The sequence below is a fragment of the Peromyscus leucopus genome, chromosome 1, assembly GCF_004664715.2.
Source record: "Peromyscus leucopus breed LL Stock chromosome 1, UCI_PerLeu_2.1, whole genome shotgun sequence".
Taxonomy (NCBI): domain Eukaryota; kingdom Metazoa; phylum Chordata; class Mammalia; order Rodentia; family Cricetidae; genus Peromyscus; species Peromyscus leucopus.
The window spans coordinates 196,886-208,185 of record NC_051063.1 but is presented as its reverse complement, the minus strand read 5'-3'; the positions used below and the strand labels follow the sequence as shown (position 1 = coordinate 208,185).

Below are 11,300 nucleotides of genomic sequence, written 5' to 3'. Positions count from 1 at the left end.
CAAGGTCATGAACTTCAGAAGATCAAGAAACTGCTGTTGCCAGAGGGGACAGGGTTAAACATGCCATGGTGCCTGCACTGGGGCCCTGGAGCACAGGGACCATGCTGGGGTGGGGGAGGAGGGACTGGTGAAGCCTCTGTCCCAGCTTCCTGTTGCCGCTAGAAAAGTCATCACAGCTGTAACCCAAAAACTTCAGTTTTGGAGGCTGAAATGGGCTATCCTGAGCTAACACCAAGGTACAAGCAGACCTGGGTGCTTTGGGCCTCTTTAGCCTGCCCCTTGGTTCGGCCCATTTTCAAAGCTGTGATGGGGAGTCATCTCCCCACTTCCTGAGTCATCCATCTTCCCTGTGGCTTCCTGAACCCCAGCCCTCCCTCCCATTAGTAGCCCAGGATAGCTCACAAGATGGGACTCATCACGCCTATCCTGGAAGTCTGGGCCCTGAATCCCTATCCCAGGATCTATAACAGAGCCCCACCTGCCAAGTCCCTCTGCCGCACAAGGTGACTTCCCAGGCTGTGGGGGAGTGCATGTCGGCCCTTCGGGAACTGTCATTGGCCCTGCCAACCTCGCCAGGCTTGGTTATTATGCCCTGGCGATGTCAGACGTTCATCACGGGAGAGCTGGAGGAGAGTGGGCGGAAGTTCCTATCATTCTTTTCAACTTTTCCAGAGATCTAAAATTGTTCCCAACGGTTCCTGGGGGACGGGGAGAGTGGGACTGAAGAGATTTGAAGGCGAGTGGCCTTTGTCACATGGTCTGTGTGCCTCCAGCCCCAGAGTGAGCCGCTTGACCCTCAGAGTCTCTGATCAGCTGGTGCTCAGATGGGCACCTAGGGGCTCCGTGGAAGAAACCCAGCGAGACAAGGGTAGGTGGCTTCCGGGAAGTGGGCCAGGGCTGGGAGAGTGAGGCCACCGCTACGCCACAGGGTGGGTGTTCAGGAGGAAAACAAAGGAAAAGCCACAAGTTGGTGAGAGTAAAGCGTGCCCAGGAGGCAAGCAGGTGGGGGTGGGGGTGGGAGGAGGAGGGAGGGAGGAGGGAGGGGAGGAAGGAGTGAGAGATACAAGGAAGTCCTGAGTGACTATGTATTGTTGACAGAGGCTTGATCAGGCCGCGTCACTGACCATGGCCTTGTAGCCAATGGAACTCTGGCAAAGCTTTTCCCCGGCTCAGGCTGGGAAAGGCCAAGCCTTCCTCTGATCCAAGAATCAGTGTTTATGAATCCTGACCAGTGCGAGCAAAAACTAGCAACTGCAGCTTCCTCCTCCCCGACGGCTCACCTACAGAGACCTCCCCTGGTGTGGTTCTGGCAAAGTGTGCACAGCCCACCTGACCCCAGCTTTTCTCGTACGCGTATCTGTCCTTTATTCCCTCACCACTGCAGTCAGATTTCCAGACCCATCCGTGCAGATCTGTTACAGGAGGGTGAGGTAGCAGCCGCTAGTCTGGTGAGAGACAAAGTCGGGTCACTAAGTCCCCCTCAGTGACCGCCATGCTGTGGAACACGTAGAACGAATGTTTCAGGTCTCAGACCCTGGAAGCCCAGAGGCCAGGCAGATTTTGAGCTTTGTGGTCTAGTATCCACCTCTAGGATGTCACCATTGCATAGGCGAGGTCATCCTCCCTTCAAGAGAGCATGTCTCCAGCTCCCCTGCCTTAGCCATGTTCTACGGCACCTTCTCATCCCTTCACTGACATTTGCGCCCTCTTCTGGTCTCTACGGGCACTGCATGCACAGGCTGAGGATGGAACCCAGGGTTTCTGGCGGCCAGGCAAGCGCTCCACCCACTGAGATTTATCTTGGCTTTTCTTACATTGGAACCATCCAACTGGTTCGAGGATAAAAAAAGTTGACTGGCCAGGCTCACTTCCCACCTAAGCGTCTCAGTTAAGGCGAGGCAGCCACCATCAGTAAGCATCCCCAGGGACCTGAGGTCCTACCTTCAAGAGAGGCTGGGCAGGAAACCTCAACACACACACACACACACACACACACACACACACACACACACACACACACCAGGCCAGGAACCCTTTCTGACCTGTCTGCTAAGCCTAGCTCAGCTGGGGAGGCCTGAGTTCAGGCCCAGAATGGGGTTTCCTGCAGAGCCACGGCAGCATCCACCATGCAGGACCCAGGAGACACGGGCAGCGTGTACCCCACTCGGGAGCTGCCAGGCCTCACAGGTCCTCTGCTGTGGAGCCTTGCAGAGGAGTCGCCTGGGTGGCGTCTGCAGGATGAAGCCGGCGTGTGCATTTGGAGCTTGCAGCCGAATTCATCTCACGGATAAAAAAGGAAGGCATGAAGGAAATGACATTTATGTGCTAGGGAAACCGTCCTGCTCCAAACTGCCTCCAAGGAGGGAGCTTGGACGTGGGCGGCGCCTCCCCCTCCTCCAGGCTGGGGAGCATCTGCTGGGCCGCCAGCCTGGCAGCAGGGCCAGCTCCATCCCAGTGCCCAGGGCCACCCCCACCTCCATCTGCTGCAAGATGGAAATACCAGCCTGCGTGCTCACAAAAGTGGGGAAAGGAAACCAGTGTCTGGAAGGGAAGGGGCGCTAAGATGCACTCCCGGGGTTCTGCTGGGAACAGCTCAGGGCAACCTGGTCACCCTAAGCTGGGTAGAGGCCAGGACTGGAGCCTGTGGGGAGCTGCATACCCTAGCCAGCTATTTACACACACGCTCCATCACCAAGCCGAGTCTCAGTTTCCCCATCGGTGAAATGGAGCCAAGCCTCTCCTCTGGGCAGTCCTCTGTGCACAGAAGGGTGTGCCCAAGTGCCTGGAGTCAGTGACCAAGGACACAAACCTTCACCACTGTCCTCAGTCCTCGGGAAGGATGGCTGTGGTGGTTTGAATGGGAATGGCCCCCATCGGCTCGCGTGTTTGAATACTTAGGTCCCGGCTGGTAGACCTGTTTGGGAAGGATTAGGAGGTGTGGTCATGTTGGAGGAGGTGTGTCACTGGGGAAAGACTTGTACCATTCTCTGTGTCCCTTGCTGCCTCCCGCCTGGGGATTAAGATGTGAGTTCCTGGCGACACGCCTTTGCTCCACCATCCGCTCTACCCCTCCGGAACCATGAGCCCGATTACACGCTTTCTTATATAAGTTGCCTTGGTCATGGTGTTTCGTCACAGCGACTAATACAGCCGTGGCTCCCATCCTCAAGATCACCATGGCACGGCTGGTGTCTGTCATCAGCTCCAGGCTCCTGAAGTCCCAGCTCCACCAACCCGCTTCATTGCTGGAGTCCCGCGTCCAAGGCCGCCATGTTTACCATCCCTCCTGTCACCCCGGCCCTGGCCAGGACCAGCTCTCCTCGTTCCTCATGTCTCCTCCTCCGTGAAGCCCTCCCTGGCCTCCCCTGAAAGCTCGCCAGCCATGCCTCTATATCTGTTCTGGCTCTTCTCTCCCAAAAACTGTTGATGTATCTGGCTGGTTATTTATTTATTAAGACAAAAATCTCAGGTATCCCAGGCTGGATGAAAACTTGGTAGGAAGCCAAAGAGAATGTCTGACACACACACACCACACCCACACCTCCCACCCCCGCACCCCACTCACGATCATCTCTACTTCCCCAGTGCTGGGATTATAGGCCACCATGCCGCCACACCTGATTTACGTGGTCTGGGGGACTGAACCAAGGCTTCGTGCATGCCAGGCAAGCGCTCTGCCAACTAGCCAACCGCAGCCCTCCCTGGCAGCCACCTTACCCCTCCCCAAACCAACGATTTCCCTTTTGTGCTTAAGGCGTTTTGACACAAATCAGTCATTTGCTATTCAATTATCTCCACTCAGAGCGAGCACATGCCTCACCCACCTATTAGAAGAGCTAGTGTGACCCCAGCGGTGAGGAGTGCCTGACAGAATAAGTCTCTGTCCCCAACTTCCCAGCTCCTCCTGGGACAAAGCCTGTGCAGGACCACTACCCATGGCCAGAAAAGACCACAAGAAAGAGAGCATGATCCCATCAATGAGCAAGAGCATTTGTCCCAGAAGTCCAGTGCCTCCCCCACAAAGAGCCCCTCTGGAGGAAGCCGCCTGCTGTGAGGGCCCAGGAGAGAAATGTGAGTCTTGCGCTGTGTGTTTGGAGAAGTGCCTTAGTCAACCTTCAGTAAGGAGCCAAACATCTCCAGCACACAGGCACCTCCCACCTGCCATCTGTCCCAGGTTGCGTCTGGCCTACCTCTTGGGAGCCGAGAACTCCGAAAATGGTCCCCAGGGGCCAGCAGGGCCAGCCCAGCCCCCTCCAGCTGGCACGGGCTCATATGAGCTCACAGAAGGGACCAATTCCAGAAACACGGCCCCGTGGGGGTGTGCCCAACCCCCACTCCCAACCACACTGCAGAGCACAATAATGACAGCTGGGATGTAAGACGCAGGAAAAGACCTCATCAGCGGGACAGGTGTCAACTCTTGGGAAGAGTGACAGCCCCGGGTCTCCAGGGACCTTTGATGTGAGAGATGGCCCTCTCCCTCCTCCAGATCTGGGGCCTCCCTCCTCCTGGGGGTGCAGTTGCTGGCCCTGCTCTCTGGCTGTGGTTTCCTCAGGTGCTTGGGGGGGTGGAGCTGCCTGGACGTGAGGGCATTGAGCACACAGCCCCAGCCTTGAGCCCCCCCAAACACCACCACCACCCCGCCCCTCCTCGTGAACAGCTCAGTGCTGGAGAGATCCGAACCTCCACCCCATAGGACAACACACCCATGGAGACACCCCTAAGAGTCCCCAACTTGGTAGGCCTGGGCCTTTCAGCAGGCTTAGGTAGTGGGGTCCCTACCCCACCAGCTCTCCTCCTTCTCCTCCTTCTCACATCACCTCACCCCACCTCACGCTTCCCAGCACTGTGAAGTGACATTTCCAATCTCACCCAAGCTCCAATGCTTTCCCCATCCTCTGCCTCTGCACCCCACCCCCACCCCACGCCAGGCAAACTGTCTCTGTCATACTCAATCTTCGTTGTCAATTTGACAGGACTGAGAATCACCTAGAGAGGCTCTCTTTTGGGATGTCTGCAAAAGTATTTCCAGAGAGGATTATGTGAGGAGGAAAGACCCACCTTGACTGGGCATCACCACCTGTGGTCTGAGGGCCAGGGCACAATAAGAGGGGAAAGAGGGTAGTCAGCCAGGTGCTGACATTCCCCATTCCCTGCTGGCTAGTCGTGATGGGAGTGCTCCACTCAGCTCAGCCACAGCCTCCCACCATCATGAGAGTGCTCCACTCAGCTCAGCCACAGCCTCCCACCATGATGGGAGTGCTCTACTCAGTTCAGCCACAGCCTCCCACCATGATGGGAGTGCTCCACTCAGCTCAGCCACAGCCTCCCACCATGATGGGAATGCTCCACTCAGCTCAGCCACAGCCTCCCACTATGATGAGAGTGCTCCACTCAGCTCAGCCACAGCCTCCCACCATGATGGGAGTGCTCCACTTAGCTCAGCCACAGCCTTCCACCATGATGGGAGTGCTCCACTCAGCTCAGCCACAGCCTCCCACCATGATGAGAGTGCTCCACTCAGCTCAGCCACAGCCTCCCACTATGATAGAGTGCTCCACTCAGCTCAACAACACCCTCCCACCATGATGGGAGTGCTCCACTTAGCTCAGCCACAGCCTTCCACCATGATGGGAGTGCTCCACTCGACTCAGCCCCTCCCTCTGAACTCTATTACACACACAAGGCAGTGATTGGGTTAGATGTGGCTACTTATTTCCTTTTGTGCCACCCCACCATCTCCTTGTGGGTCATGTGTGTGTGGGGTTAGCCACAAGGAATGACCAGGAGGCTTACATCCTGCTGCAAGATGACTTTGAAGGGAAGGGACATGCTCCTCCTCCCCTCTCCTCTCTACTCTTCTCCCCCAGCCACAGCTGTATAGAAGCTATGATGAGCCAATGGAGTATGAAGAGGACCAGAACCAGCACTGAGCCACAACAGTGAGGGAACCTGGGCCCTGGTGCTACAAAGCCACCATCTTTGCTTGTATTGCCTCATCCAGCCCCACTGATGGAGAAACCATTGACCCTGATTCAGTTCCTCCCATGGTCACTCATGTTCCCTGCAGTACAGTGGCCCTGGTGTCTTTGGGGATCATCACTTGGACTCAGCCGCAGAAGGAAAGCACATTGCCAAAGCCTAAACTTGAGCAGACCAAACACCCCACACAAGCCAGTTCCAGGATGGGTATTGGAGCCAGGAAGGGAGAAGAAAACCCAGCCCTTTCCCACCTATGAAGTTGCACAGGCGTGAACTGCTGTCATCCTCTTGTGGAGCAGAGAGAGAGAGAGAGAGAGAGAGAGAGAGAGAGAGAGAGAGAGAGAGAGAGAGAGAGACCCTGGCAATACAGAGAAAGCTAGGGAGAGTGATAGGGAAGCCGAGGAGCTGTTGACATCCTCCAGCAAATTCTCTCTTTGCTGTGCAACCAATTTTCCACCCATCTGAACCAAAACTGTCCTACCACTTGCATGTTGGGGCATGCCACATCTACTTTCAGTCATGAGACCAGCTCACCTCTGAGGGCTGCCCCTGGCTGGTTTACCTGGGCTGGGCTGTCACCTGCTATGAACCCCACTCACCTAGGACAGCAAGAAAGGCTTTGTGGGGGCTGGAGAGATAACTCACAGATTAAAACACTGACTGCTCCTGCAGAGGACCCAGGTTCAGTTCCCGGCACCCATACTGCAGCTCACCACCCTTTATAACTCCGGTTCCAGAGGATCTGATGCCCTCTTCTGGTCTCCATGTGCACCAGGCACGCACATGGTGCACAGACTTACGTGCAGGCAAGACACTCACATACATAACAAAAATAAAAATAAGCAAATCTTAGAAAAGAAAGAAAAGGCTTCCTCGATGAAGTTGAAGAGGATTAATGATGACTTCATTAACTGCCACAGAACTACCGGTGGCCGCTGGTCACAGCCTGTCTCACATCTCATTTAGATTTATACCTTGTGTCTCATTTCCTAATGAGACATAACGTTCCAGGGGATGAACATTATGTCCCAGGAATCCAACCAACGGTGATGAATGGCTCTGAGGTACCCTGAAGCCTGGTGGGAAGCTGGGGACATAGGCCATAATGGAAGAGGCTGCCAGCTGCCAGAGGCAGACAGAAGAGTGACCGAGAAGCATGCAGCCAGGCAGAGTGTTGGGGTCGATTGTCAAGCATGGCCACGGGGATCTTAAGGAGTGCCTGTGTAAGCAGAAAGCACAGTAAGATTCAGCTTTAGGAGCTGTGGTGGCACACGCCTGTGACCCCGGCACTCACGGGGCTGAGGTAGGAGGATCAGGAGTTTGAGGCCAGGCTAGGCTACACAGCCAGGCCTTATCTGAACAGAAAACAAACAAACAAGACAAAAAACAAGCAAACAAAAAAAAATCCAACCTAGGCTGGATGACCCATAGCCTCATGGTTCATTCATAGCAACCCTCTCTCTCCACCGAAGGCTCCCAGCACCCTCCCTGGGGCTCTTGGCACCCAGAGGCTGTACCTTCCCAGGTTCTCATCCCAGAGACCACATGCACACTGACTGTTCTATATCACAGACTCGCTTGAGAGCCAATGACCACGCAAGAAACTGGACCCTGTGAGCCAATCAGGACTCAGTGTGGGTGGAAGGGGAGGGGCCTACTTGTCTCCCAGTAGGAAGCAATAAAGAAGGGAAGGGATGGCAGGGTACACACACCCCTAGTCTCCCCCCCCAGAGCCAGGACAGGGCTGGTCCCCCAAACCTTCCGAGTGTCTCACTGGACTGCAATCCTCATGTGTGCTCAGGTTTACTCCCCAGTCACAATAACACAAGCAGAGGTCACCTCACAATTTCTGTGACATGCACATTTACCAGTCAGGGTCTCCCCTGGCCAGTCTCAGGGGGCGCTTGGTGGACTCAGATCCGAGACCTGGAGACCGGATGTGGCTGACCTCCTGAAGGTGTTAGCCTGAAGCTGAGGGTCAGGGTGTCACTTGCTGTCCTAGGTTCCAGTTTGAACAACCTACCTTGGCCTGGGGCTCAACTGGGTGGGTAGAGCTTCAAGGTGGACAGAGAGAGAAGCCACTCCTTGTCACCCAGAAGGATCTGTCCCTCACAAGTCTGCCTCCAGCTTGTCCTGCTGACCTTCCATGCAGACCCAGAAGACAACCCCCTCCACATTGCAGGGAAACTCAGGTGGCCAGACACTAGATCAGCAGGTCTCAGTCTTCAGGTTGTGGCCCCTTTGGGGTTCAAATGACCCTTTCATAGGGGCCACCTAAGACCACTGGAAAACGCAGATATCTACATTATTCATAATAGTAGCAAAAGTACAGTTATGAAGTAGCAATGAAATGAATTTTATGGTTGGGGTCACACACATGAGGAACTGCATTAAAGGGTCGCAGCATTGGGAAGGTTGAGAACTGTCTAGATGAGCAGTTCTAACAGAGTCAACTCATGATGTGACTGCTAATGTGCAAGCAGCATCATTTCTGGACGTGGTGGTGCTCGCCTTTGACTCCACCACTCAGAAGGTTGAAGCAGGTGGAGATCTGTGAGGCTGGGGCCAGCCTGGTCTACACAGTGAGTTCCGGTCAAGGCCAGCCAGGGCTGCACAGTGAGACCCTGTTTCAGAACAAAACAGAAACAACAGAGCACCCTTTTCCAGACTCTGCAATCAGAGTCTGCTTTTGGGTCTCTCTAGGAGGAGGTCGAGTGTCACAAAGCACATCCCTTCCAGGTAGGAGCTGTAAGGGATGGACAGTGGTGATGACCCACTAAAGCCAGAACAATCCAGAATATCCCTCTGCTGGTCAGGTGATCTTTTAACCTGCTTCTCTTGTTGGACCCCATACCTGCCTGTTCACTGGAGGCATGCATTTGCCACTCTAGGCTTTCATAAACTCAGTGGTTCCCTCCCACTCAAGACATTTGCCACTCTAGGCTTTCACAAACTCAGTGGTTCCCTCCCACTCAATGGCAGAGTTCTTGAGGCTTGAACATCGTAGATGATGTCATCACACCACAATGTCAAAGTGCCAGATGAGCATCAGTAGAAACTCAGACTTAGGGAGAGCCTGACACACATGACCTGCTAATGATACACCTGCAGCGGATTTCTTATCAAGAAATAAAAGCCAAATCCTACGGTTCTGATCCGGTTCCATCACCTTTCCTGCTCCATAGAGCTCAATACTGGCGTTAGCCCAAGAGCACAGGTCCTTACAGGGACAGAGGCAGGCTCGGCTTTCTTGGAACTCTCCCCACAGACGAAGGCCAGCACCGCACATGACAGAAAACCCAGAGGCAGGAGGCATGCTCTCCTGGGATAGGGTGTCTGTTAGAGATTTTTATACACGTGGTTGTGCAGCGAGCAAGCTATGAAGAACTGATGGAGTCGTGTGGATTTAGCTAAGGGTTAAAATTTACTCTCAGCAGTTAAGGGCACTGACTGCTCTTCCAAGGGACCTGGGCTTGTTTTTCAGCACCCACGTGGCAGCTCACAATGGTAACTCCAGCTCCAGGGATCCAACTCCCTCTTCTGGCCTCCATGAACAGCTTGCATGCACGTGGTACATAGACACATATGCAGGTAAAATATTCAAACACATAAAAATAAAAATGATTTATTAAAAAAATATGATGGTGCACACCTTTAATCCCAGCACTCGGGAGGCAGAGGCAGGTGGATCTCTGAGTTTGAGGCCAGCCTGGTCTACAGAGTGAGTTCCAAGATAGTCAGGTCTACACAGAGAAACCCTGTCTCTCTAAACAAAACACTGTTCTCTTAGCTCCAAATGACACAGGGAAGACTGAGCCCCAGTCTTCCATGTCTTCTCTCTCTTTAGAAGAATCATCTTGCTTTAGCTAGGCTTACAACCTCTAGGCTAAAGGCGGCACCCACAGCTGACCCTTGGCTGAGTACAGACTTACAACAGAGTGCCGTCCAGAGCAAGTGACTAGAGGTCATGTGTACAGTTTTGGGGGAATTCCCTTCAAGAGAAATTCCTGTTTTTAGCTCTTTGCCCTTGTTTGGCAAGCAGTCACAGTGGAAATGGTCAGAATGCAGATGTGATGGCAGGAGCTAGAGCAGCCATGAGAGAGCACCATAGTGGAAGACGATGGGATGAGAGATGAAGAGCCTAGGTTTCTGATGGTGGCAAGGCTGTCCTACTGGCCCCGTATGCTACACAGACTGTCAACCAAAAAAAGCTTTGTAGGCATCACTATTTTGGGATTCCTTTTCAGGAGCTGAGCTGCGTGCTGAATTTACACATTTTCTGAGCTTCTGTAAGATGGCTTCATCTGCTTCAGAAGCAGCCGACGCTGAGAACGGAAAGCCTTCCCTCAGTCGTCCATTCATCCAGCAACTGTGTGCGTGTCTCCCTATGCCAGGAGCTGGGATACTGAACGAGGAAGTGCCCAGATGGCTCACATTCCTGCTGTCCCCCTTCGGGCCCGGGACCCGTGGTTTCTCCAGGCTCACTGTGGCACTGCGCTCCAGGCTGACGGCAGCCCACACTCTGTCTGCCCTCCCTTCCAGCTGCCCCACTGGCCTGAGAGAGGCCTGCCTGTGGCCAGCAGCCGGGCCCCTCCTCTGGCCTGACCTCTGTGCAGCCTGTGGCAGGTGGAACTTCTGTGGTCAGCCCAGCCCTGGCCCACACTGTCCCCTCTGTGTCACCTCTGTCCAGGACCCTGGGGACCTGCGAGGTTCCATGTTCAGCCCTGGGTCTTGGGCAGTGACACTGGACACCTGGATCCCTCCCCTGCTGGCCTTGTGTACACCGCCTTGTCTGCCTCTGAGCTTCCTGGGGGCCGAGGGCGGGAGGGCAGGAGGGTTGATACATGCCCACTGTTGAACTACCAAGCCTGACCCAGATGGGCGCCAAGGGCTCCTCATGGTGGTGGGTGAGGCCTGGAAACCAGTGCGGTGAGATGCTCTGGGCACTGGTTCTCAACCTTGGGTCACCACCCCCACAGAGGTCACACGTCAGATATTTACATTATGATTCATAGCAGTAGTCAAATTGCCGTTAGGAAGCAGCAATGGAATCATCTTATGGTTGGGGTCACCACAGCATGAGGAACTGCATTAAAGGGTCACAGCATTGGGAAGGTTGAGAGCCGCTGACCTAGGAGCCTGCAAACCTGGAAGTCCCGTGGCTGTGTCCTACATCCTGTCACACTGATGCCCCTGAGACGTCTTCAGCAGGACTGCCCAGCAGCATGGGGCTTCGCTGCTGATGTGCCCACCTCTGGTCACCGGTGGTGAGAAGATATGAAAAGACACAGTTCCGAGCCCTAAGGTCACTGTCAGTG

The 11,300-nt window shown here is 54.5% G+C and overlaps 1 long non-coding RNA gene across 1 annotated transcript; it reads left to right on the top strand.

Annotated features, from left to right (window-relative positions):
- The first annotated feature begins 720 nt into the window (after nt 1-720).
- On the top strand, nt 721-6,779 carry LOC119087817. The gene is made up of 3 exons (XR_005091284.1): nt 721-868; nt 3,899-4,071; nt 5,871-6,779. It is a non-coding gene; the product is annotated as an uncharacterized LOC119087817 (long non-coding RNA).
- The last annotated feature ends 4,521 nt before the right edge of the window (nt 6,780-11,300 follow it).